General features: G+C 35.8%; 2 long non-coding RNA genes and 1 other non-coding gene across 4 annotated transcripts; all 3 read left to right on the top strand.

The window, feature by feature from the left end:
* Positions 1-6295: 6295 nt before the first annotated feature.
* LOC141621930 (uncharacterized) lies at positions 6296-7395 on the top strand. Of its 2 annotated transcripts, XR_012532787.1 has the most exons (4): positions 6296-6327; positions 6536-6569; positions 6770-6882; positions 7224-7364. It is a non-coding gene; the product is annotated as an uncharacterized LOC141621930 (long non-coding RNA). The 2 variants fall into 2 exon arrangements; XR_012532786.1 differs by having other exon boundaries at positions 6770-7395.
* Positions 7396-16148: 8753 nt separating this feature from the next.
* On the top strand, positions 16149-19486 carry LOC141621929 (uncharacterized). The gene is made up of 3 exons (XR_012532785.1): positions 16149-16229; positions 16336-16421; positions 19151-19486. It is a non-coding gene; the product is annotated as an uncharacterized LOC141621929 (long non-coding RNA).
* A 1114-nt stretch (positions 19487-20600) lies between these two features.
* Positions 20601-20673, top strand: TRNAF-GAA (transfer RNA phenylalanine (anticodon GAA)). The gene has a single exon. It is a non-coding gene; the product is annotated as a tRNA-Phe (tRNA).
* The last annotated feature ends 5976 nt before the right edge of the window (positions 20674-26649 follow it).

The following is a 26649-nucleotide window of genomic DNA, read 5'->3' as shown; positions in this document are numbered from 1 at the left end:
TAATAATTACTTTCATACTCATAACTACTCTACTAACAATCATCAACACTGATACCTTAACGATAGCAATAACAAGTTCAAACTTGCATATAATATCTACATGCCAAGATTCGGGACTAACGTCCCTCATACCAACACACACTAATCGCTTCTAAAACATATTATACACATTAGCCTACTCATCCATCTTTCACATATTATTATTTACCACACAAACCTCTATATCATACAAGAAACTCATTATCGGTTACAACACACTTGTGATTACACAATATTTTTGTCATCTAGCTTCCATAATTATCATTTTCCGTATCATATACAAACACTTTATACCATAACATACACGCATCCTTTACCAAAACATGTATGCAATCATTCCACGGTTCACATAGCATTACCCATACTCGTAACCGCTCACGTAGTGACCAACCGAGACAATAGGCACTAGTTTTGATATGAGGGTGCCTATTCATCCAAAACCGACCTCCTATTGTACTCATGTCAGGTTCATTTTATTTGACACTCGTAGATGCATTTTGGTTCATTGGTTTAGGTTCCAAAATCGTCACTCTGATACCACTTTGTAACACCCCCTTCTTACCCGGCCAAGGTAATTGGGAGATATTACCATCTCGGTTTCCCGAGGCAGTGAATCGGAGATACAATAAAGAAACATTTATTATAAATGATAGTTTAGTGAATTACATAACCGTAGACAAATGAATAAATGAATACAAAATTCAGGCCTATATCCTGTTATAACGTGGTATATAAGTGCATCTCAAAGTTGATTTATAATAGATTATCTGCAGTCCTCCATGATATTATTAGTGATAATCAAGGTGGCTTCATAAAGGGGAGGAGTATTGTTGAAAATATCTTAATTTGTCAGGATGTGGTCAGATGCTACAATAGGAAAGTTATCTCTCCTAGGTTTATGCTTAAAGTTGACTTAAAGAAGGGTTATGACTCTGTAAGCTGGTGTTTCCTTAAGCAGATGATGGTGTTTTTGAATTTCTCTCAGCATCTGATTCATTTGATTATGGAGTGTGTACAAACTGCCACTTATTCCCTGGTGCTGAATGGTGAGACTTTTGACCATTTCAAAGGAGCAAAGGGCTTAAGGCATGGTGACCCCCATTCTCCCCTTCTTTTTACAATGGAAATGGAATCTTTGAGTAGAGTTTTTGCCTATACAACTGACAACTTGGCTTTCAAATATCATCCAATGTGTGGTCAGTTGAAACTATCACATTTAATATTTGCTGACTTTTTGTTATTCAGTAAGAGTGATGTGGCCTCTATAATGGTTTTGATGAGATCTTTTGCTACTTTTTCCTATGCATCTGGCCTCCAGATGAATTCCTCTAAGACTAATTCTTACTTTAATGGAGTGTCAAAGGAATTAAAGACTGACATTTTGCAAATTTCAGGAGTTATTGAGGGTCAGCTACCATTTAGATATTTGGGGATCCCTGTAATTTGTGGGAGAATGAAGAGAGCTGATTGTCAGGTGTTGGTTGAGAAGATAGTTAACAAAATTCCAACTTTTGGCACCAAGAAACTTTCTTATGCTGGTAGATTAGTGTTATTGAACTATGTGCTCACTGCATTATATAACTACTGGATTAACATATTCCTTATTCCTGAAGGGGTTCTAAACAAGAAAAAACTCTATTTGTAGGAATTATTTATGGGATGAGAGTGTGGATTACATCAGGGTGCCTCAGGTGAGTTGGGAAAAGGTCTGTGTACCAAAAAATGAAGGGGGGCTGGGGATCAGGGACAACCTGTCCTAGAACATTGGAACGCTTGTGTGGATGATTTACTCTTGCCCTGATAGGCTCTGGGTTAAATGGGTTCATCAAGTTTATTTAAAAGGAACAACTTGGACTGATTATACCCCTAGTGGTGATGTTAGCTGGGGGTGGAAAGTTATCTGCAGGATTAAGAATAAGCTTGCTCTTGGGTATACTAATGGTCAGTGGACGTTGAATGCAAAAGGCTATTCTGTCAGCAGTGGGTATGACCTAGTTAGATTGAAATTTCAGGAGGTGCAGTGGCATAAATATCTCTGGTGCAGTTGGTGTATTCCTAAACACTAGTTTATTGGCTGGCTGATAGCTCGTGAAGCATTGAAATTGAAGGATAAATTGTATGCATTGGGCATCTCTACTGATACTACATGTTCACTTTGTGGAATGGAGGATGAGAGTAATTCTCATCTTTTTTTGAAGTGTGAATACAGCATGAGGATACTGAATGATATAGCAGGTCTGTGTCATGTAGTATTGCCTGATTCAAATTTGTTCATTTGGATTGAAGGATGGCAGGCTTCCTCTTTGCAGAAAAATTTTATGATGTGTGTGGTTTTGGCAACCTTGTACCATGTTTGGATGCAACGAAACAAAGCTCGAGTTGATGTTGCATTGCTGAGACCAGAACTTGTTCGTGATCAGATAAGGAAGGAGGTGAAGTGCAGATTGTCTGCTAAATACAGCCAAGGACTATGTACTAGGGATGTAACATGGTTTTATTTAGTTAGATTGAGTATGTAAATCCATTGTCTGGATTATTTAGTAAATGGTTTTGTCTTAAAAACGGTATAGCTTGTAATAGCTCGTTTGTGCTTTAATGAATTTCTTACATTTCACCAAAAATAAAATAAAATAAAATAAATCATTACAAGTCATACTACTACGACCCTCTAAAGAAGACTAACTCATGCCGACTCGACTCCGTGTCTGAAGCTCGTCCGTCTCCCGCATGACACCAAATACAACATGTACTTAACCTGCTCCCCATATGATCGGAAATATCATATGGGGAGCAGGTTAAGTACATGTTAGTTTGATGTCATGCGGGAGACGGGACAGGATTTGGACATGGAGTTGAGCTATCTAGTTAGATGACTTAGATAATCGAGTTGTATATGTTATAGTTTACATTTATTAATCATTTAATCATTTGTAAATCACTAAACTTGTTATTTATTTAAGTTGTTCTTTAATTCGAGTTTTGAAACACTGCCTCTTAAAAACCGAGATGGAAACATCTACTCATTACCTTAGCCGGGTAAGAAGAGGGTGTTACACCAGAGTTAGCGAGGCCCGTATGGTAATACCAGAGACAAAGGATTACATGCTAGAACAAGCAATATGGGAGAATTTCTCATCATAAAACACCATAAGGTTCCTAAGACAGTAAATACTCAATATATAAGTAAAGTATTGATTATATAAAGCATTGCGGGGATAGCTTAGTTGGGGAGCGTCAGACTGAAGATTTGAAGGTCACGTGTTCGATCCACGCTCACCGCATTTTTAACTTTTTAGTATTTTTTTGGCCTTTTCATGATTTTTTGAATTAAAGAATGAGAATTACAAAATGCATTTAGTTAATTGTTCTTATTAAATTTAATATTTATTATTTAAAGTGATACTCATCTATGTTTTTCTATATACATTCTTTTTTTTTGCCTTTTTCATGATTTTTGAATTAAAGAATGACAATTACAAAATGCATTTAATTTAGTGTTCTTAATTAAATTCAATATTTCTTATTTAAAGTGATACTCGTCTATGTTTTTCTATGTACATTATTCACGTAGTATCTTTTGAAATATGAATAAAACTTATAAACATGTTGATTATTTATATTATTATTTTTGCATAAATCGAATAATGTGAGGGTAAAAATTATAGTATAATATACACGTTATAATGTAAAATTTCAAGTATTAAAATAAACTAAACTACTTACATCCTTTCAATTGTGGTATTGTTTCATGTTCGAGGACCGTAATAAATAAGACATTTGAAAAAAAAATTATAAAATATTTCTAAAAAAATTTAGGATGGGTAGTCATAATTCATTGTTGAATCAATATGAATACTTCTCCAAACTGACTAATAAGGTAGGATCAGTCTATTAAAATAATCACAATAGTCATCGTTCTTCCTAAGTTTTTTTAGGGAAATGATTTAAGAAAGTAAAAGAGGAAATAAGTTGTTATAACATGTATTAATTATATTAGTTTATGTGTAATTTAGTCAATAATTTTTAAGTTAATACCAAATTAGAAAGGTATTAAATGCTTAAATACAACCCTTATGCTAAGGGTTGTATTTATCATTGTCCTTTTTTTATGCCACATCATTTAACAACAAACTCTAATTTTAAGAACCGATATAATATAACAATGGTTCTAGTTTTTTTAGTTATTAGACGGGTCTTACTCCGCATAGCATCAAATATTATATTTGATAAAATAACATAATATTTATATTAAATAAGACAACAACCAACATTTAACACTTAATAACCGCAATAAAAGTAAACATGAGGTAATTAATAAAGTTTAACATAACAAATGTAAGCGTTATCAAACACGATATAATTACATTTCCAATTCTTTGCTTATGGGTGGAGAACTTGCTTCGACATCAGATTCACATTTGATTATTTGTTCTCCTTCATTTCCGACTTTCATGATAAGAGTATAATACATGAATACATGATATCTTTTTATTTAAACCGAAAAAAAAATACTTCATTACAAGCTCATAACATTTTTTGCTAATGAATAAGTCACCTTATTCAAATTTTGTGGAATAAAACTAAAACTAATCCTAAACTCTTAAAAGGAATGAAGTTCCTGGTATTGTAGCGATGAATAGTAATGCCCAAGACCCCCCTCTGCCGTTGGATTTCCACACTGAATCTCCACCTTTCATCTCTGCTATATACTCTCATCCACAGATTTAGGTCATCACTTCTCCCTCTAAAAAGCCGTCCTCTCCCCTTTTACTCCATAGCTCCATTCCCGTCTCACTACTCATCTCACTCTCACCCACCATCGGTCATTCTTCATTCTTCACTTTAATCCTCTATCAACGCTCACACCATCGGTGCTGCTGATGATGACGACTACTTATTTTTTTCTGGGCCATTATCGAATTTCTTCTTACGGGTTAGTTTAGTCTTCGTTTTCTGGGTCATATGACTAATATGAATCTATGTTCATTCAACTTTTCTTTATTTTTGAGCAGGTTAATTTTTGAGACGATTTCTTTTTTCCCTACAGTTGTTGTGCATTCATATAGGTAGTTATCATCCTCTATGATGCTTTTCGTTGTTGATTATTTTCATTGTTGTTTTTGTTCAATTAAATTTAATTTGATCCGATTTATTGTTAATTATATTGTTGTAGTTGAATTAGGCAATCTTTAAAAATTATGGTTTGTTGATTTCCCCTTCTTTAGTACCATTGGTTCTTTGTTCAGTTTAATTCGAATTTTTATTATTTATGTTGTTGTAGTTGAATTAGAGGAGAAGCTAGATAGAAAAATGGGGTTGTTGGTCTTGCCAACTCTTTTTTTTCCTCTTTTTAAAAGGTAAGGAACTTGGCTGCATTGTTGTAGTTGAATTAGATAATCTTTAAAAATGATCGTTGTATTCCTGAGGTTTTTGGTGTTTGTTTCGATTTCAATTTCGATTGCATGCAGCTGCTTCTCCGTTGTCTCCTTCCACTTTAAAAAGAATGATTTGGTTCTCCGTTGTTTTTTGCATTTCCGTTATTTCCTTCCACTTACTAACCTGTTTGTTGACTAAATTTTGCAGCTTTTTATGACAACTGCAACGAATGATTCGACCCGAATGGTTCCCTTTCAACTCCAATTCGACAAACCAGCGGCTTCTCAGGTATCCCCCTTACCTTATTCCTTGTTCCTTACTTTGTGAGACAGTCTCATCTTTATTCGATTTTATCATCAACAATTTTGCAGCTTTCTTAGTTTTAATTTCATCATCTATAATTTTCTTTTAATCTATCCTAGGTTCATTGAGATGAGATTGTCTCAAATTGAGGGTTTGTGGACCGGTAGGTGGTTCATTGCTAAATTTGTTGATTTGTTTAATTTACGCTTTTTTTCTAAAGAAATCTCGTTGCTTTCGGTGTTAGTTATATTTCTTTGGGGGTATGTGAGTCTACAAATGTGACTTTCTTGGAGAGATCTTAATGGTTTGTTGCTGTACTTATCTTCTGATTAGTGTTGCTGTCTTTGTGTCTGGATATCTACAGGTTTTGGCTCTCATTTAATTGGGGGATGATCCTCTTAAATCTCCTGAGCTCCTAAGAGGTGAGCGATATAACAGACTATTTATTGTTGTTGGCTATGCTTATAGGGTTGAAGGGTCGATTTAGTTGTATTACTCGAGAGATCATAGTGGGTTGTTGGTATGCACTGTATTTTGGTTAATGCTGTCTTTCTCGTTGAAAATCTTCAGGGTTGGGCGTTTTTTCTCGGTACAGCCTTGTCTTCAAAGGTATGGTTTCTAATTATCTTTTGATCTGAACCATTTTTTTGCCAATAAGTTTAAGCATTCGTACTGTTATTATTGCTACTACTACTTATGGTGTTATCATTCCTTATAAGCGTTAGTGTGGTTGTTGTTATTGACGATGTTGATGTTATTGTTGTTGTTATATCTGATGTTATTATTAGTACTGAATTTTCCAGTTTTTTTCGTATAGGCTTTAGGAGCTCGATACAGACTTGTCTTCAAAGGTATTTTTTTTATCGTTTAGTTTGGGCATTTGTAGTGTTATTATTGCTATTACTACTTCTGGTGTTATCTTTTCTATGACTATATTTTGCTTATTACTATTAAATCTGTTATATGAGTGCTAATTACTATTGTTATTTTGGTACCATCGGATTTTTTGCGCTTCCTTAATTGATGTGGTTTGTCTTTGTTGTATCTGCAGTTGTTGTGGGCTGTAGAGGTTAGAAGTACAAAGTGATAATGGCCCCTGATTTGTTAGTGTTGCGTTTTTTGTTAATGAGGAGCGGTAAAGAGGAGTGTAGATGTAACTATAAGGTGAGGGCTCAAACATTATAGTTCCTGCATTGTGTATTGTCCACAGACAGAGGTTTGATGTTGGTAACGGTGGTAATTGGGTTATCGTCTAATACCTGTCTGTTTCCTTAAACTCTGCTGTCTATTTTTTTCTACCTTTTCGAGAATTTTCTGCGCTTTGTTCAATTGGGTTTCATAGATTTCCAGGAACTTACCCTTTCCAGATACCGGTGTGTTTTGTGGGCGCCTAGCGGCGTTGCCGGCTTTCAATATGGCCGCCACTTTTATTGTGTGATAGACTTTGATTACAGTTTCAAGACTATGTCGATACGGGTTTCTTGGCTTTACATTTTTTTTTTCAGGAATCAGTTATCTTCGGCTGCAGCGGAACTGGTATTCTGTTTGACTAACTGCGATGCAGATGTTGGGTTTACCTTTAACAAGCTCTTACCTGTACTGTGTTGTGGGTGTTGAGTGCTGGCGGCTCCCACTATTAGTGGTGGAGTACCCTTCTTACTCAGAGGGACGTATACAACGCCTGAGTTTCATATCATTTATAGGTACGCTGAGGTAAGCAAGCATAGTTGTATGATTGTAGGTGCCGCAATTAAGCTTGTACAATAATATGTCCCATTTCTAATCCACCGCCTTTATTGAATTCCAGAGATTTTAGAAGCAAACATGGAAACATCTGACTACTTTTTTGTTTGCTACTGCCATAGCAGGCTTATTTGTGGATATGTGGCTGTTTTAAATAGGGGCGATGACTATGAGAGTCCTTGAGATGGGGAATAAGAACCTGCACTTTTTCAGCCTCTCCTTTTCATTAGTATCCGGCTGCTGCCATCATTAAATTGAGTCATAAGGTCGCATCGTTGCAGATTAGACTCACTTGCACAAAGCGACCAAACACGTGTGATGTCGCCTTAGAATTGACAATTCCATTGACTGCTCCAGGGCTCAGGGCTTAGTCTGTTTGGGAATTATCTACACTGCTTTGTTTGCCTGTTGTTGGTCGGGACTCCTGTTACAATACTGGAAATGGTGGTGTCTACTTTAACACCAGAGTTTAGGGGTTCCTTAGCGTAGTCTTTTAGGGCGGCAGGTGGCCATCTATAAATCAATGTAGTGTTAGGGAAATCTTGGTTGGGTGTAGCTTTTAGGGTTTCTTTGTAATTAAAAGAGTTTAGTTATGTGGTTAAAGAAGAGATATACTCGATAGGGAAGCGAGCATGTCTTTTTTTTGTTTTGAGAACTGATGTTGCTGTGGATGCAGTGCGTCAAATTTTAGATGATAACCTGCTATTGTAGTTGAAGTATTTTTATGATCGACATGTTGAACTGATAAAGTGGTGTTAACAATGTTATAAGCTGGTCTGAGTTGGGATTGATTGATATCTCTTGAGCAATTGGACATGTACTTTCTGTATCATTTTTATAATGCTTGAGAAACGTTACTGTTACTGATATGCCATTTCTTATCAGCTGAATCTAGGAACTTGGTTCAACAAGCAAGACAGCAAGCTGCTGAATTCCGACACAAGTATCGTTACAAAATGCCAGTGGATGTGTTGGCAAGATGGTATGTTTCCCTTGCATTTCAATTTGAACATATGGTTATACATTATAAATAGTGATTACTTTATATGAGCTATTACTTGCCCAAAAACTACTTTCTCCTATTCTTAGAAATGTCCCCGGGTCCATGTGCGGCCTATTCTATTCTTTATGTGAGCTATTACTTACCCAAAATGCTGGACGCCTTTCTTTTTGTTCATATAATATACAATTTCCGTATTCTTGATCTTCTTGTCTCTCAAAGTGATTTAAGATAATTTGAATGCCGTCCCAAGTAATTTTTAATGTCTTTATTCAATCCCTTATAGAGAAACCAATTAGAAATTGTAACTCTTGAGAGTAAAGTTTTAACATGCCCGATGTTGGAAACCATTTTATTGTTTATTGAATTTCATATAAGCCTCTTTCCATTGAGCAGCAACAGGTCTTGTAATTGTCCTTGTTTCTGTCACCAAATTCCTCTTCATCGCCGTTGTCGTCGTTGTGATTGTTGCTTCTTCTTTTTTACCATCCTATTCATTGTTGTTTCAAGGTCTATCGATATTATATGCTAAGTCTGGAGTTGTTAGTATTATACTGGTGATAGGCTATCGCACACCTATGCAAAAATAATATTTATACCCTAGGCAACAAATGAATGTAGTACTTAGGGGTCGAACCCAAAGGAGACGGGAGTTATTAATTAATTGTTATGGATTGAATTTTACCTTGGTCGATTATGTTTGAATTGGTTTGGGTTGAAGTGATAAAACAATAATAAATGAAATGTCTAGGGAGGTCGGGTCACACATGCTAATTATGTAAATGCTCATGTCAAGTTAGGAAGTTGATTTTACGATAAATGTTTAGGCTTAAAGACACCCACCTTACGATATTAGTGTCAACCATAGACCGGGTCCTAGAGAAACTCTCGTCCATGACTAGGTCGTCCTACTACACATGCTTTGTCTTAATTCAATTCCGTGCCTCTCGACTTTTAGAATGAATGAACAAACTTAATCAATGAATAAGGCCTTTAAACATAGATTAAACGTGATGATGCAAACATGTGATAGAAACAATTTATCAATTTAACTTAGCCTCATTTTAACATTTACAATTTACTTAGTCATGCATGGTTTCCCTTACTCCTTAGACAAATGCAACTACTCTAACATGGTGGAAATATAAATTAAACTAATGATAAATAAAATGGAAAACATAATAAAAATATAAATAAGAAATTACCTTATTGGAAATGGAAATGGAAATAAAGAACAATACTTGTAATATAAATAACTTGTAAATGTAAATTGTTTTATAACTTGTAATGTAAATAGGAAATGTAAATAACATAAATTAAATCTAAACTAAGAGCTAACCTAAACTAACTACTAAATTTAGAGAGAATTTCTATGTAAAAGTGTGTAGAAAGATGGTGTGTAGTGTGTGAGATTAACATCTCTTATATAGGAAATAAGGGAGTAAACTTTGTAGAGGAATCCCAAAATGTCATCCTAAACACACTCTTAATTTTTCTTCAATTCTTGAGTAATTGCCAAAAGGAATCCCATGCAAATTCTTAATGCCTCTTTAATCACATGGTTAAATGTGATATTAGCATCCAAAGCTTTTCTTAGCATCCAATATTTTCTACCATAATTTGGACTTTGAATTTGGGCTTGACTTGCATATTGAATTTGCTTGCATTTTCATTTTGATCCAACACTTTCTTCTTGCAAAATCCATGCACTTCCAACACTTAGTCCAATCTTGCTCTCATACTTAGCCTTGCTTCTAGTGTTAGCACATTTTATAGTACTTTAGCTCATTTAGCTCATTTTCCTACAAAACACACTTGAACACACAATTGCACTAGAAACACAATATTAGCTTAAAAACACTTTGATAAGTGCTAAATGATATATAAAATCAAATTAATATGAGGGGTTAAAATGTATAAAATATGCACTTATCAAACTCCCCCAAGCTAAGTCCTTGCTTGTCCTCAAGCAAGATCATCCCAACATTGCAAATCCCAAGCAACTAACAAGCAATTGATTCAAATCCCGAAAACACATGGGCATAAGGATAAGCAAAATTATGGATGAGATTTACATGGCGGCGTAGCGTGGATGACTTCAAGTAAACTTTTCGGTTCTTGCATGATCTTTTGACTTTCGGACTCTCACGATCCACTCATAACTCAATTTTGTGTAAAAGGACATTTTGTGATTAATCACTCAACAATCCTCGACTCATGAGAGTGTGCACGCAATCTAATATGGTAATTAATTCAAAACTCTAAGACAAAACAATCAAATGCAAGCATGTAAAGAAGCCAAGGGTAAGAAGAAGGTAAATAAACATGGGCAAGAAAGGGGAACAAATGAGTTATGGTAATGTGGAGCTAAGTCAAGCTAGCAACTACCAAAATGTAAAGGTGCTCAATCCCAATTACAACCCAATTTGCAATTTAATCATAAGTAAACTCTCTAAAATATATGAATAATGTATGAGAATTTCTCACATCAACTTCTTCTTCTCTTTTTTCTTTTTTAATTCATACTTCTTTTTTTTCATTTTCTTTCATGCTTTTTTTTTTCATTTCTTTTTCTCAACTTTTTTTTTTCCTTCTTGATTTTTTCTATTTCAATTCATCATCACTTTTTCTTCTTTTCTTTCTTGAGCATTAAGACCAAGCTCACATGATTGTCCAAACTTTGAAACAAATCCCAATTGAGCACCCAAACAAGGACAAACAAAGCTACTAGTTCAACAAGGGTAGGCAATTTCAATGATGTAGCTAGGGATAAATTTTGTGAAGGGGTCAAAAAGGCTAAATTTATCATGTGAATGGCTCCAAAATGCTTTAACAAATGAATGCATGCTTAACAAGAGATGAAATAAAGACCATACTTGTGCGTTTTGATGTAACACACAACATAAGGAGACCTACACTCACCTAAGAGAGACCGGATATGGATGCATTGGTCTAAAGAAGGCTCTACCTTACCATTTTGTGGCTTGCCAAAAGTCAAGATCAAGCTTACTTGGTCCAAAATCCATCTTCCACCTACTATGTCAAGACATCCCCATGCATGCTATATCCCGTCAAAAGTAGCGAATCAAGAGTTATCAAGCCAAAAATGGGACAAACAAGAGAGCATAAGTAGGACAAGTAAAGAATTAGAAGGAAAAATTCACACAAATTTTTCAAAAATTCTCACTAAATCTATACTAACTAAATGCAAACTAACTAATGTGCAAATGTAATCTCCCCCCAAGCTAAACATAACATTGTCCTCAATGTGGCAACAATTAAATTACTCAACTAAACCACAAAAATGGTTCAAAGCACATAAACAAGAACGATAAGAGGTCATATTTAATGGGTTGCGAGAAATAAACTAAAGTGCAAAACAAAGAAAACTTACTAGACTAACGAGCCTCCCCCAAGCTAGCATAAACATTGGGAGATTCCTCCATTTAGCATCTCATCAAAAAAATGGGTCAAAATTCTGGTGGGTACTTTGTCCTTGATGCTAATAGAGGTTTTCAGAGGTGATTTGATTGGGAAATGAAGAAAAATGGAGAGAAGGAGTACCGTCCTCTGCTTTTGAAGCATATAGAAAAGATTTAGCATATCCCGTATTTTATTAAAACGCGCAAAAAGGAAGAAAGTCACGACCCCGATCGGGGTGGTCAACCCCGATCGGGGTTGACCGTTGACTTTTTTTCTTTTTTTTTTTCTTTTTTTTTTTTAAAAATTTTTTTTTTTTTTTTTTTTGAGGAAAAAAAAAACTTAACGTTACGACCCCGAACGGGGTTACAACATGGGGTAGTATGCTATCCTTCAAAACGCCTCTTCTTCTCTTCAAACACCTACAAGTCACAACTCAAAATAGCTAATTAGTCTAAAATTTATTCCTAATTCTAATAAAACATGAAATTGCGTAAAAAGTGAAATAAAAACAAACTATTTTCTTTCTAATGGATCCTCCATCGTCCTCTAAAAAGCACGTCAATGCCCTTAGAAGTAAATCATATACCTGTGCATGAGCAATACATAAGCATATGTAAGCAATTGATAAGATAAAAACATGATAAATCAAAGGTAAGAGATAGGATATCTTATCAAAATGCTTATGAGAGATTTCATAGAGAACCACCGTACTACTCCACTCGTCAGTAAGACATGGAGCATCATGCTTAAGACCATGAAACAAATTGTTAGTGCACAACATATCATCATAAACGGTCTCAATTAGGTGGTTTGAAAACTCTAAATGGTAGGACTTTGGGGAATTGGGGGTTTCATCCCTATTAACCTCTATGTCACATAGTCCACCATCTACTTCTAATGGGTCCACTATATCCTCCATGGAAGGATCTGTAAAGGGTTCTAAGGTCTTGAGTAAAACCTCGTCCTTTTCATTAAAAATGGGCCCAACATCGTCCACGATATGGGTGTCATCTACTACAAGGTCAATGTCATGAGTCTCTACATGGTCAATCGGAGTGATGTTATGGGGAATTTTAAAAGAAAAATTAGGACCATCATCATCATCTTCCAATAATTCTAAATTATTAGTTGCAAAAGACTCACATTGGGAAGGTGAAAGATTAGAAGCTTTGATAAATCGCTCATTTCCTTCTCGCATTTCTGTGAGCATGTCTTCGAGCATTTTTATGATACGAGCCTCGTACGCTTGTTGCTCCAAATGATCTTGAAGAAGCATTGCATGCCTTAATTCTTCTTGACGAGTTACCTCCCGCAATTGACTTTGGCTAGCCATGAAATCAAAGAAATCCCAAAGTTCTAGCCCCATCATGTAGTTGACACTCCCATTACTCAAGTTTAGAGCTATTTCCCGGGTCTCAAAATTCATGCCATTAAGCGCGAATTGAACCATGTAATCCCCATCAAGGACATGTCCAAAAGAGAGGCGACTATCGCAAAAATGGTAGAATCGGGCAAGATAGTCATGAAAAGGCTCATCTTGGAATTGTGGGACGAATTCGTAATTCATTATGAATGGCCAATAGCTTTATCACCTACAAAAATAGGCACTAAAACTACAAGAAAACCGTGAGATGATCCCAAGGAACAAGTATTCCTCGAGACAAAATAAAATAAGATAAAATTCAACAACTAATTAGCAAACAAAACCGTCTCCCCGGCAACGGCGCCAAAATTTGATAGGCTATCGCACACCTATGCAAAAATAATATTTATACCCTAGGCAACAAATGAATGTAGTACTTAGGGGTCGAACCCAAAGGAGACGGGAGTTATTAATTAATTGTTATGGATTGAATTTTACCTTGGTCGATTACGTTTGAATTGGTTTGGGTTGAAGTGATAAAACAATAATAAATGAAATGTCTAGGGAGGTCGGGTCACACATGCTAATTATGTAAATGCTCATGTCAAGTTAGGAAGTTGATTTTACGATAAATGTTTAGGCTTAAAGACACCCACCTTACGATATTAGTGTCAACCATAGACCGGGTCCTAGAGAAATTCCCGTCCATGACTAGGTCGTCCTACTACACATGCTTTGTCTTAATTCAATTCCGTGCCTCTCGACTTTTAGAATGAATGAACAAACTTAATCAATGAATAAGGCCTTTAAACATAGATTAAACGTGATGATGCAAACATGTGATAGAAACAATTTATCAATTTAACTTAGCCTCATTTTAACATTTACAATTTACTTAGTCATGCATGGTTTCCCTTACTCCTTAGACAAATGCAACTACTCTAACATGGTGGAAATATAAATTAAACTAATGATAAATAAAATGGAAAACATAATGAAAATATAAATAAGAAATTACCTTATTGGAAATGGAAATGGAAATAAAGAACAATACTTGTAATATAAATAACTTGTAAATGTAAATTGTTTTATAACTTGTAATGTAAATAGGAAATGTAAATAACATAAATTAAATCTAAACTAAGAGCTAACCTAAACTAACTACTAAATTTAGAGAGAATTTCTATGTAAAAGTGTGTAGAAAGATGGTGTGTAGTGTGTGAGATTAACATCTCTTATATAGGAAATAAGGGAGTAAACTTTGTAGAGGAATCCCAAAATGTCATCCTAAACACACTCTTAATTTTTCTTCAATTCTTGAGTAATTGCCAAAAGGAATCCCATGCAAATTCTTAATGCCTCTTTAATCACATGGTTAAATGTGATATTAGCATCCAAAGCTTTTCTTAGCATCCAATATTTCCACCATAATTTGGACTTTGAATTTGGGCTTGACTTGCATATTGAATTTTCTTGCATTTTCATTTTGATCCAACACTTTCTTCTTGCATAATCCATGCACTTCCAACACTTAGTCCAATCTTGCTCTCATACTTAGCCTTGCTTCTAGTGTTAGCACATTTTATAGTACTTTAGCTCATTTAGCTCATTTTCCTACAAAACACACTTGAACACACAATTGCACTAGAAACACAATATTAGCTTAAAAACACTTTGATAAGTGCTAAATGATATATAAAATCAAACTAATATGAGGGGTTAAAATGTATAAAATATGCACTTATCAACTGGGACTGAGGTCGTTGCTGCATTTTCATCGTATTTTTTAAAGGTTAGAGTGGGTTATGGTTTTATTTAGCTTGATCCTTTGGTCGGTTGAGTATGTATTTCCGGCCCGTTTGCTATCGTTATTGTTTATTATGTTGATATTTAAATCCAGAGTTTCTTAGCTGTTCGGTATGGCACCTTGGGATGCTCCTTGGATTGGAACTGCTTTCCTTTTTTTTTTTATAAGGTAAGCGTGGGTATGATTTTAGTTAGCTTGTTGTTTGTTTGGCCAGACACGTAATTTTCGTCACCGCGTACCCTCATTGTTGTTTATTGTGTTGACCTTTAGATCTAGAGCTTCCTAGCTCCTCGGTAAGGGATTCCTAGCTGCTCGGTATGGCACCTCGGGAATACTCCTAGGATTGGAATTGCTTTCAATTGTTTTAAAAGGTTACCATGGGTTGTGGTTTTATTTAGCTTGTTTTTTCCGTTAGTTAGGTATTCTTCATCACCATTTATCCTCGTTATTGTTTATTATGTTGATCTTTCGAACCAGGTGTTCTTAGCTCCTTGATATGGCGTCACGAGGATGCTCCTGGGATTGGAAATGCTTTTATTCCTTTCAATAGGTTAGTGAACTAAATACACATTTATCGTCCATTTTTTTTTGTTTTTTTTTTCCCACTGGTATTGCATTTTCATCTCCTCTCACCTTGATATTGTTTATTATGTTGTTCATTTAAATTAGGGTTCCAGGATTTGTTACGTCTTGTGGCCTTCTAATTAAAGTTAAATTCTACGTCTTAATTCAGTGTTCACATTTGTCATTTCTCTTTTGATTTATTATTTCTCAACTATTTGTTTGTGTAGATAACAGATTAACCTTGGCAGATTAATGGACTATAAAGGTGGTAATTGCAACAAGAGGCGCCTTTGGTGATACGAGTCGTATACATTGAAAAGGTGTTCTTATATTACGTAAGATCTGTTTATTATACCTTATGGTTTACTTATAACCAAACTTGTTCTCTTGTTCCCTTATACTGGTTGAAAATTGAAATTATGTTCCCCCCTCCCCGGTTGTTCATTTGTCTACGTATTTCCATTATCTTATATCCTCCTCCTTATTGTTTATTATTTTGTTCTTTGATTTATGAGTTTGTTATTTCCTAGGGTTGGAGTTGTGGGCATTTCCTGGGAATGGAATTGTGGGTATGAGCCTGAAGGTTGAGTTGCTTTTAATTATCCTAAAAGGTGAGCCATTTTGCTTTTATTTCGTCTTATGTCGGTGTTGTAAGAGCTGAATTTAGTTAAGGTCAACGTGTATTGTGATATGAACTTTTGTTTTTTATTTGGGTAGGTGAGTATTCAACTTGGTTAGGGATTAGCTGCCCAAGTCACTTGTTGAACACGTTTCTTGGTGAGGGTTTTGGTGCCTTCTACGAGGTACATTTTTTAAATCTAATTTTGTCTTATTACTGCATAACTCTATTTATCGTGCTTATAAATGTCAATTTAGGGGAGGAATCATCTCTGGAATGACGTATTAATCTCCCAATATATTGTTTGATGTGCTCTCAATATAAGTTTATCCAGTTGCCCTTCATTGGCATTCCGTAGTTCCACCTATTCTTTGCCACCGGTAGTTGGAGTCATTAGTATGAGGCGAGATACGCACTAAGGTAAGTGATCATAAAATGAATCTACTTTTCCTACTGGGTAGATGAGGTACATGTTGATAACTTTTTTGTTAAGCAACTTTGAGCTAAGTTGCTCTATTTATTGCTTCTCTGGTTGGGTAACTGACTCTTGTTATTTTTACAATCTATGGTGATTGTAAAACCTAAAATATCTACGTCCTAACTTTGAGAGCGTGAATTTCATTTTCTTTTTTGTGGGCAGGGGGTAAGACGTTGAGTTGTAGTTTAAGTGTTTTAAAAACACTTGGTTGATATTATAGAGGTATAATGTTGTGCTGTTTTCGAAACGCTTAATGATGTCAGAGATTCGGAGGTGTGTGTGAGTTGTGCTTTGGGTGTATAGATAGTTAAGTTAAACTTTCATCCCGACGCCCTTTACATCAAAAGAGAACATCTAATGATGACAGTATTATAGATGAGATGTAAAGCTAATAAGCTACTATTAATTCCCCCTTTTTGCTTTTCAAGTATGTTGTTTACTTAAGTTGGATACTTGTTTATAAGCGCTTTGTTTCAAGTATGTTCTATGTTTGACTAGGAAAAGATATGTAACACATATTTATCTACTGCATATAAGAGCTTTGATGTAGTCTTGGGTTCTTTCCTATATAGTAGCAACAATCTAATTAAACAGCCTCAAATTTGTGTCCATTTTTATTCTGAAATAGTATACCATTGGCTTGGTTTTGTTTAGGTTGAGAGGGGGAGAAGGAGAGGGAAAGGGGCAGAGGGTGAAAAGGAGGGAGATCCTCTTGGCTTAGTTTTATTCAAATTGAGAGGTGGGAGGTCGAGTAGGATGGGGGAAGGAGAGAGTGTCTTTAGGAGATGAAAATAGAACTCGGGTGGAGTTTTGTAGGTTACAATAATTCCATGTTCAAAAAAGAAAGTGGATTTTAAAAGGGCCTCATTATTTATTATTACCCTAATGCCGCCGTCAGACCCCGCGTCTTCGTCCCTGGCCTTTGGTCGAGGTTTATAGTTATGGTTCATGGTGTTGGTGGGAAATGTGCGAGTGTTTTCATATCTTGTATAAGGCCGGTGTTGCTTCTTTTGGTCTCTTTAATGTGGTTATGTTATGAGTATTCTCTTTATCAGTGTTTAAATCTTATCTATCTTAGCTGAGTTCTTATTACTCTTTTGTTGGTATTTAGGCACTAACTCTTGAACTGAGAATAGTTGAGGAGGTTCTCCCCTGATATTTTACTTTTAAATTTTAGATTATTATTTTGTTCATATTGGTGTGTCAAGAACCCCTGATACCTTTTCGATGACCTTACAAAACCCGGTCTAATGCCAGCATTGGATTGAGACTTGCAGTGATGTTAGCTAGGTCCCTTAGCCCACTACCTTGAGTTTGTCTTGCTTGAGAACCCGTTTGGATGGTATGCCCTATTAATTTATTATTAGTTGATGTTGTTCAGATTTGTTTAATGGTTATGTGGACAATATACGTTTTTATCGCTGCCATATTTGGTTGAGGTTATTATGAATTGTTTGATTTTGTGCTGATATTGATCTCTACACCGCTTTACATCATTAGAACTACTTTAAAATCTAACCATAATCAAAAATGTTAGGTATAAGGTTGTTTGTTATCAAGAGTGAGTAGTAATTTTATTCATTTGGTTATCCCATGTACTACATAACCAAATGTGAAACCACTTCCGTTCTCCTCCTTCATGGTATTTTATATGCCAAAAGGGCTTCATTTTTGCCATGGGGGATGCAATATCCATTATGGCTGATTAATTCTTAACATCCATAATATGGTCAAGCTAAGCATGAGAGTCTATTATAAGTTATTGATATGGGAGTATTAAGCTTACAGTTCCACATACTGATGTCATTACTATGTCATTGCTTTGGATTCATCGCAAAGTCAATCACATACAACAATCTACCGATAGGTTTGTTCCGTTGTTTCTTATTCTTCTTTTAATATTTTCGAGTTCTGTTTATTGATATTAGAATACTTAAAATTGTATATCGTTTTATTTAGTAAGTGCATGATTCCGATATTTTTCATGTTCAAATATGCTAGAAGGGGAGGCAGAAAGGAAGGAGGGGGAGGATGAGGGAGTAAAAGAGTGGAAGCTTTTATTTAGTTTTGTGGTTCCTTGTAGTCTTGCGATAAGTTAGACTTTTTTTTTTGTTAGATTTGATAGGTTGTGTTAATATAAGGAGGATGGTTATTTTCTGGTTATATAGTTTGGGTTTTTGGACAAGTGATTCAATTAAAGGTCATTTTGAGTCGGTTAGCTTTCAATCTATCATAAAACAAGACTTTTGAGGTAACAATTTCGTTTCTTGATAAATCACAGTGTCAAATAATGTGCCTACTTCATGGAAGATGTGTTGGATTTCGTTTATTCTGGTCATGATCTGGCCATTGCAGTTTATCTCAACGCGTCAGAGTCTATTCGTAATGTTGCTAAGGAATGTAGATGCTGATTGTTATTATCTATTCATATGCAGAGTGGCGGTTTCCATGCAATATATGGTGTTATTCAAATGATTGGAAAATCACTCAGTCTCATTGAGTTGTCTGCCGCTTGTGAGATTGTGTTTTAGTAATTATTTTATTGCATTGCATTTCTTTGGGCGGGCTCTTTGCAGTTGCACAAGTTTATAACACTGCGTTTTTTTTGTGAATATATCGGCTATACCGCCGTAAAACTTTGTGGGTTTACATTGTTCGATTTATAGCGACTAGAGAAATTGAACTTTGCAAGGCATTATGATGATTTAGCTACTCTAGATATTTAGACCTATTTTGTAAGGTATTCCATTGAAATTGTAAGGAGTCGGATTATGCAAGGTATTCCAATCATATTGCTTAGTGTGTTTAGAAAAGTTTTTTGTTTTGTTTTTGTTTTTCAAATACATCCATTACTTAATACTCCGTACTATTTAGTCAGATTGGGGGAACCTTGCCTATTAGGGAGCTTATTTAAGTAAGATCGATAATTGTGTTAATCGTCCGTTATCTCGTTCTTTATTTCAATTCATATCGGGTAACTATTATATAAAAGAAACGGCTGCCTTACTGGCACACGCAGTTCGCTATATGCTATAAGAGTATAGTATCATGTAAGTGCTTGCTATGTTCCGTTGGCGTTTTCAGCCTGATGATGGCCAACAACCTTTTCTATTCAACTGCATCCTCTTAACGATTAGCTAACTGATTAGCTAAATTGGGGCACCGCGCCCGGGCTACCTCTATTTGGCAAAGTAATTGACATTTTATTCTATACGCCAACGCACGGTACCTCAACAAAATTTCAGTTAGTCATTTTTATAAACGATTAACCGAATTGGGGTTCCGCGCCCGGGAGGGCGCGGCGCAACAACTAGTCTAATGAAAAGAATGAACGACTTGTGTCATGTCGTCCAAATCTTTAAATCAAATGGTGACCTTTCTCCAGTCCAACAATTTGATATAAATTCTGGAGGTAATCTTAAAAAGGAACAACATGATAGCATCTATTATCCCTTGCCCATAAAAGTACCTCAAGAATACTGTAAGCTTTACCTTGTGATGCATATTCAGCCCACACAGAGTGTGAGAAATGATTTCATCGTCGGAGTCATAGACTACCCAACTAATGGATGCTTTGAAATCTCGAAACCAACTACCATGAACTTTAACAAGTATGGAACGACAATTATTACCATTACCAATGAGATGAAAGGGACACAGTGTTTAATATTCTCTCTAATATTTTCACTCCCATCTTTAGTATAACGATAATTTTCTTCCCCACTTATGAGCGGAGTCTACGAGGTCTGTGTAGTAATACCAGAGGCAAAGGATTGCATGCTAGAACGAGCAAATAGGGGAGAATTTCTCATCATTAAACACCATACGGTTCCTAAAACAGAAAATAATCGTTATATAGGTAAAGTAATCATTATAAATAACATTGCGGGGATAGCTCAGTTGGGAGAGCGTCAGACTGAAGATCTGAAGGTCGCGTGTTCGATCCATGCTCACCGCATTTTTAACTTTTTAGTTTTTTTTTTTTTTGCCCTTTTCATGATTTTTTTAATTAAAGAATGACAATTACAAAATGCATTTAGATTATTGTTCTTAATTAAATTTAATATTTCCTATTTAAAGTGATACTCATCTATGTTTTTCTATATACATTCTTTTTTTTTACCTTTTTCATGATTTTTTTGAATTAAAGAATGACAATTACAAAATGCATTAAGTTTATTGTTTTTAATTAAATTTAATATTTCTTATTAAAGTGATGCTAAGATATGTTTTTCTATATACATTCTTCACATAGTACCTTTTAAAATATGAATAAAACTTATAAACACGTTGATTCATTATATTATTTTTTTGCATAAATCTAATAATGTGAGGGTAAAAATTATAGTATAATATACACGTTATAATGTAAAATTTCAAGTACTAAAAATAATCTAAAATACTTACGTCCTATCAATTATGGTATTGTTTCATGTTTCAGGACCATAATAAATAAGACATTTGAAAATAAAATAAAATTATAAAACATTTGTAATAAAAATTAGGGTTATTTCATGGGAATAATCCAAACTATGGCTCTCCTTCTCATATTAATCCATACTAGTGCTTAATTGGGAAAAATCCCAACTTTTCACTCATTTAACTTTTACTGAACTTGTGGAAGGGAGACCTATAAAGCTGATTACCTTGACTATGAATCTTAATCAATAAACGAAAAAGAAAACCACCTACCCAAGCAACTGAGTCACCAGCCTCCTTCATCATACACCCACGACCAGGATCATATTTCTATCCTCCATAGACCCCAAAATCAAAAGCAAAACAACATTAATCGAATTAAAAACATCCCATCAAATTAACATTCATCATTAACATCCAACAATTGAGATTCAAGAGAGCAAAAACCCAACCCCCTACATATGAACAGATCTAGACTAGGCCCAAAAAATCCAAATGCTTTCTTAAGGGCCTTAAAAGTATGGTGACATGTGCCTCCTCAAAGATGGGCTAGAGCCAACTCTAATTTACAATATACGAACAGATCTAGACTAGGCCCACAAAATCCAAATGCTTTCTTAAGGGCCTTAAAAGTATGGTGACATATGCCTCCTCAAAGATGGGCTAAAGCCAACTCTAATTTACAATATACCAACAGATCTAGGCTAGAGGACTGTGGATTTTGATGAAAGATTTCCGTCGATGCTTAGGGCGGTGATATTTGGGTAAAGAAAAAATTACACTGGTTGGTGGTCGGAGATAGGGTGGTGGTTCGTGGTATTCAGGTGATAAGAATGGAGATTGTAAAGGTGGATGGTGGTTGGCTTGGCTTCTTAGAGGTTACAGTGGAGGTTAATAATCATTTTTTTTCTTTTTTTTATAATAAATTTAGAAAAATAGGAGTAGTTACCTGGTTATAGTGGGAAGGATGAATAAATTAAGGAACTAATTAGGTGACAATTGAGAGATAATTGACAAAGAAAAGTGAAAAAGAAGAGATAAAGAATGATTAAGAACAAATGAAGAATTAGGAGAAAATGAATGACGAAGAAATAAAAGAGAAGAAATAGAATAAAGAAAAATCAGAATAAAAAAAAAAGAGAAACAAAAAGTAACATGTTGGGAAACCTTTAGTAACAGGTCAATTATGACCTAAGTTCAGTGAAAGTTAAATGACGGAAAAGTTGAGATTTTTCTCAGTTAAACAATAGTATGGATTAATATGGAAAGATGAGACATAGTTTGGAATATTCCCATGAAATAACCCTAAAAATTAGGATGGGTAGTCATAATTCATTGTTAAATCAGTATAAATACTTCTCCAAATTGAGTAATAAGGTAGGAGCAGTCTATTAAAGTAATCAAAATAGCCATGGTTCGTCCTGAGTTATTTTTTAGGGAAATGATTTAACAAAGTAAAAGAGAAAATAAATTGTTAAAACATGTATTAATTATGTGTAATTTAGTCATTAATTTCTAAATTATTACCAAATTAGAAAGGTATTAAATGGTTAAATACAACCCTAAGGGATGTATTTATCATTACCCTTTTTTTATGCCACATCATTTAACAACGAACTCTAATTTTAAGAACCGATATAATATAACAACTAGTTTTGTTGCCCGCGAAATTCGCGGTCCTGTTCTATCATATGTGATGTGTGTTTGCTCATTGATGACTGGCATAGACCAATACATTCCTTTTCCACGTGGCCGTTGAAGTTTTAAAAAAAAAACTTTGTATCTCCATTGTATAGTAAAACCATTCTGTTAATGGAAGACTATTTCTACTTAAAAACTGTTAATAGTTCAATGTTCAAGGGCATACTTCTATTGTTTTTTTTTTCTTTTCCATGTAGTTTAATGCCGCAAAAAATAGTTTTAGACATGTGAATGGATGAGTTCTTTATTGTTTGTGGTTTCTACACATAGTAGTAGAATGAAAACTTTGGTCTTTAGTCATGTTAAGAAGTAAGCAATTGAGGCAAAACCCCTGCTAAGACATAATAAACCCCTCTATATCATTATTGTTACTCGTTAGTGTGGACATGGGCCACAGGCCGGTCTGCGGGCGCAATGCCGCCTGCCGGTCCGTAGTCACGGGCCACCTGCACACCAAGCCAAATTGTGGACATGTAGCGGTCTTTTAAAAGCCACGCTCGGCGGCGTAAAATATGCTTTCGACCGGATCGCTTTAGATCGGTCGGTTTCGTCTCGACAAAGGTCTCGAAATGATGTAGAGATGTTCGGAGTCGCCACCAAGCATTTGTGAGATGCTTGGAACCCGTTCGAATCCACTTTATACCTAGGTCAATCAAGGCAAAAAGCGGTGTTTGACATAGGTACTAAAGATAAGGACTCGTCCCCCTTTTAGCATTCTATGCCTAAAATGACTCTCGTACGCCCTGGATAAGGCCATCTACTATCGAAAGGTTCTGAGTAAGGGGTGAGGGTACGTATTGGGAAGCCCTTTAATCGGACACCCAATCCCGCCCGCGTTAGCGGCCTCTACTGATCGATCGTGGTTGTTTAAATGCAAAAGTTGATAAAACGGTTTAAATGCATGAATGCACATCCAAAAGTCTAACCTAACTTGTGATAATTTCCTAAGTCGGTTTGTTTATCCATGTACCAAGAAATTGGTGTCAAAGTTGGATTTAGATTAATTTGCATGTGAAAACGAAAATTAAACATCCATTTACAAAATTCGGGTCATGATGCTAACACGATCCCTTTATTTGAAAAAGTGTGTTTAAAGGATAAAGTTAAAAATACAAACTCGTCAATCTGATCCGTCACGTATTCGGGTTAACCAAAATCGGGATCGTCCTAGACAAGTACTGAAAACGAGGCAGGAGCAGTGCCAGTCAGCCCCATTAGGGCGCGAGCCTATTGGCGAGGGAAGGGCTCTGCCCAGGTTTTAAAAGGTGGAAACAGACGGCCTCTTGGGGCGCGAGTCAGACGACGGCCCAAGGGGTCGTCTCCTGGTTGTCAAAAAGGTTGTTTAAAACCATTTTTTTGTGATTAATGATTTGCAAGTATGATTTCCATGACTCGGAATAATTACTATTATGTTAGTAATATTCGTTGTTGGATTTGCAAGTTTGAAAGCATAGCAAAATGTATAAAAGGAAAATGTTTGATTTGAACTAATTATGTTAAGTTCAATTATTTGTAATTAGTAAAGTTTGTCATCGTACTCGGATTAAACCGACATGGTATAAAGAACCAAGGATGATTATGAATTATGACTAATATCTTTATAAATGTAAACAAATGAGAAAAATGGTAAATAAAATAAAAGGGGGGTTAAAATACCCTTTAATTTATAATTAACCAATAATATCATCGAGTCACGGAATAAACCGTCATAGTATAAAGAACCAAGGATGATTTTAATTTATGGGTAAAAAGTTTGTCATAAAAATGATTTGAAACATTTGAAATGGTAAAAACTGATTGGAAATAAGAAATGAAATAAAGAGGAAAGACGAGAACAAACACGTTTGAGTCTGACCCGAGAACCCACAAGAGGCGCGAGCCTCTTTTCATAGCAAAGGGCTTATGTCTCGGGCCAAAACTCGGTTTTGGCTCGTCTAACCTTTATTTGAATCGTGTTATGCATTGTTTATGCATGTAAACTCAAAAAAACAGTAAAGACATGAAATAAATGAGATATTTACACCCTCAAACTTACGTGTATTGATGTTTGCAATGTAGACGACTTTAGAGACTGTTTTCTCGTTTTGACTACTCGCGATCAAAGAAGTTTAAAAGAGTGCCTTAAAAGAGGATTTTGTTTTGAAAATGAGTTGAAAATATGTTAATTAAAACATGTTGATTGATGAATTGAGTTGGTCAAATGGGTCGGTCAAATGGGTCGGTCTAATGCAGGGCGACGGTACCAAACAAAATGTGTAAGGCTTGTGTTTACGATCGGTAGGTCGTAAACACCTGTCGATTTTGTGACTTAGGAAGTCGAGTCTAGAAGTTTAAGAGAGAGGTGAAGGGGCGGACGCTCGCGTGAGTTTTGTGGTGTGTGAAGGTTGGTATTTATAGAGAAATGGGGGTGGTAGCAAGTCGGTTAAGTTTGCTTGCTGGCCAAGGGCATGCCTAAAGAGGCGCGAGCTACCTAGTGACTTAAAGGGGTGTACTGTCCCTTTCAGAAATTTGGATTTTGAATTTGTTCTAACCAATGTTTTGTTGGTTGTGATTTGTGGTCTTTGATGGTTGTTTAGCTTGTGTTTTGTTGGTTGTGATTTGTGGTCTTTGATGGTTTGACCCGTGTGAGTCGGGATTTGAATTTCGAGTCGGTTTTTGGCCTGGTGTCGGTTTTGACTCTAATTAGGGTCATTTTAATGGAAATGACATGATAAAGACATTTATGGCATTATTTTTGATATTCGAGATTTGGGTTGATACAGGTTGACTCGAGTTGCGGGTTCCTGAATCGGTTTTGGGTCCGAAGACGGTTTTAACTCTAAATAGTGTTATTTTAATGCAAATGAAGTTAGAAAAGTTTTGAAATCATTTTTCATATTCGAGTAGTGCATTAAACCGTCTCATGTATAGCCAATCCATGCACGCATATCAAAAACACGTTATAGTCCGATCCTCATCGGGTGGTTTTTGGAAGGTACAGATATTGGGTATCTACAGAGCCCCCACTTTGACTAAGGCTTGGACAGGGCGAAAGTCAAAGTATGGCCTCCAGGTCAATCGAAGATTACAACCTGAAGACCATTGCGACGTCGAGGCGACTCAAAAGGGTTTGAGCCAAGGACCTGCCAACGGGAATATTTTAGAGTCTGTCGACTTCCGATTCGGGTCGTTTAAAGTCCATTAGACTACGTATAAAGGCTCGCCAGCCATAAGAAGAAGTCATACCTGAGGCATCTTCGGGATACGTCCTTGAGTTGTTTGCGGACATAAAGGCTCGCCAGCTGTGATGAGGAGTCGTACCCGAGGCATCTTCGGGATACGTCCTCGAGTTGTATCTTGTTTGCGAACAAAGGCTCGCCAGCTGTGATAAGGAGTTGTACATGAGGCATCTTCGGGATACGTCCTTGAGTTATATCTTGCTTGCGGACAAAGGTTCGTCAGCTGAGATATGGAGTCGTACCCGAGGCATCTTCGGGATATGTCCTTGAGTTGTATCTTGCTTGCGGTCAAAGGCTCGTCATTCATATGCGTTGTAAGGCTCGCCAACCATGTTAAAGGTGCGTCTTGAGGCTCGCCAACCATGTTGAAGGTGATGCATTTCGAGGCTCGTCAGCCATCGATGGTCAAATGATCGATTGCGGGAAATAGCCTGGAACATCGGGCTTATTTCTAAATATCGTCCGGTAATGACTTCCAACCAGGTTGACATTGATAGGTTTAGCTAGGGAGCAACAAACTCCAACTTGATGGGGTCCTGAAAGAACTTCGTGGGGATGAATCATCTGAGCAAGGCTCTATGGAAAACTATTTAGGG

This window comes from Silene latifolia, chromosome X, assembly GCF_048544455.1.
Source record: "Silene latifolia isolate original U9 population chromosome X, ASM4854445v1, whole genome shotgun sequence".
NCBI classification, from domain to species: domain Eukaryota; kingdom Viridiplantae; phylum Streptophyta; class Magnoliopsida; order Caryophyllales; family Caryophyllaceae; genus Silene; species Silene latifolia.
Note: the sequence above shows the minus strand (reverse complement) of the source record. Positions and strands in the feature narration are given on the sequence as shown.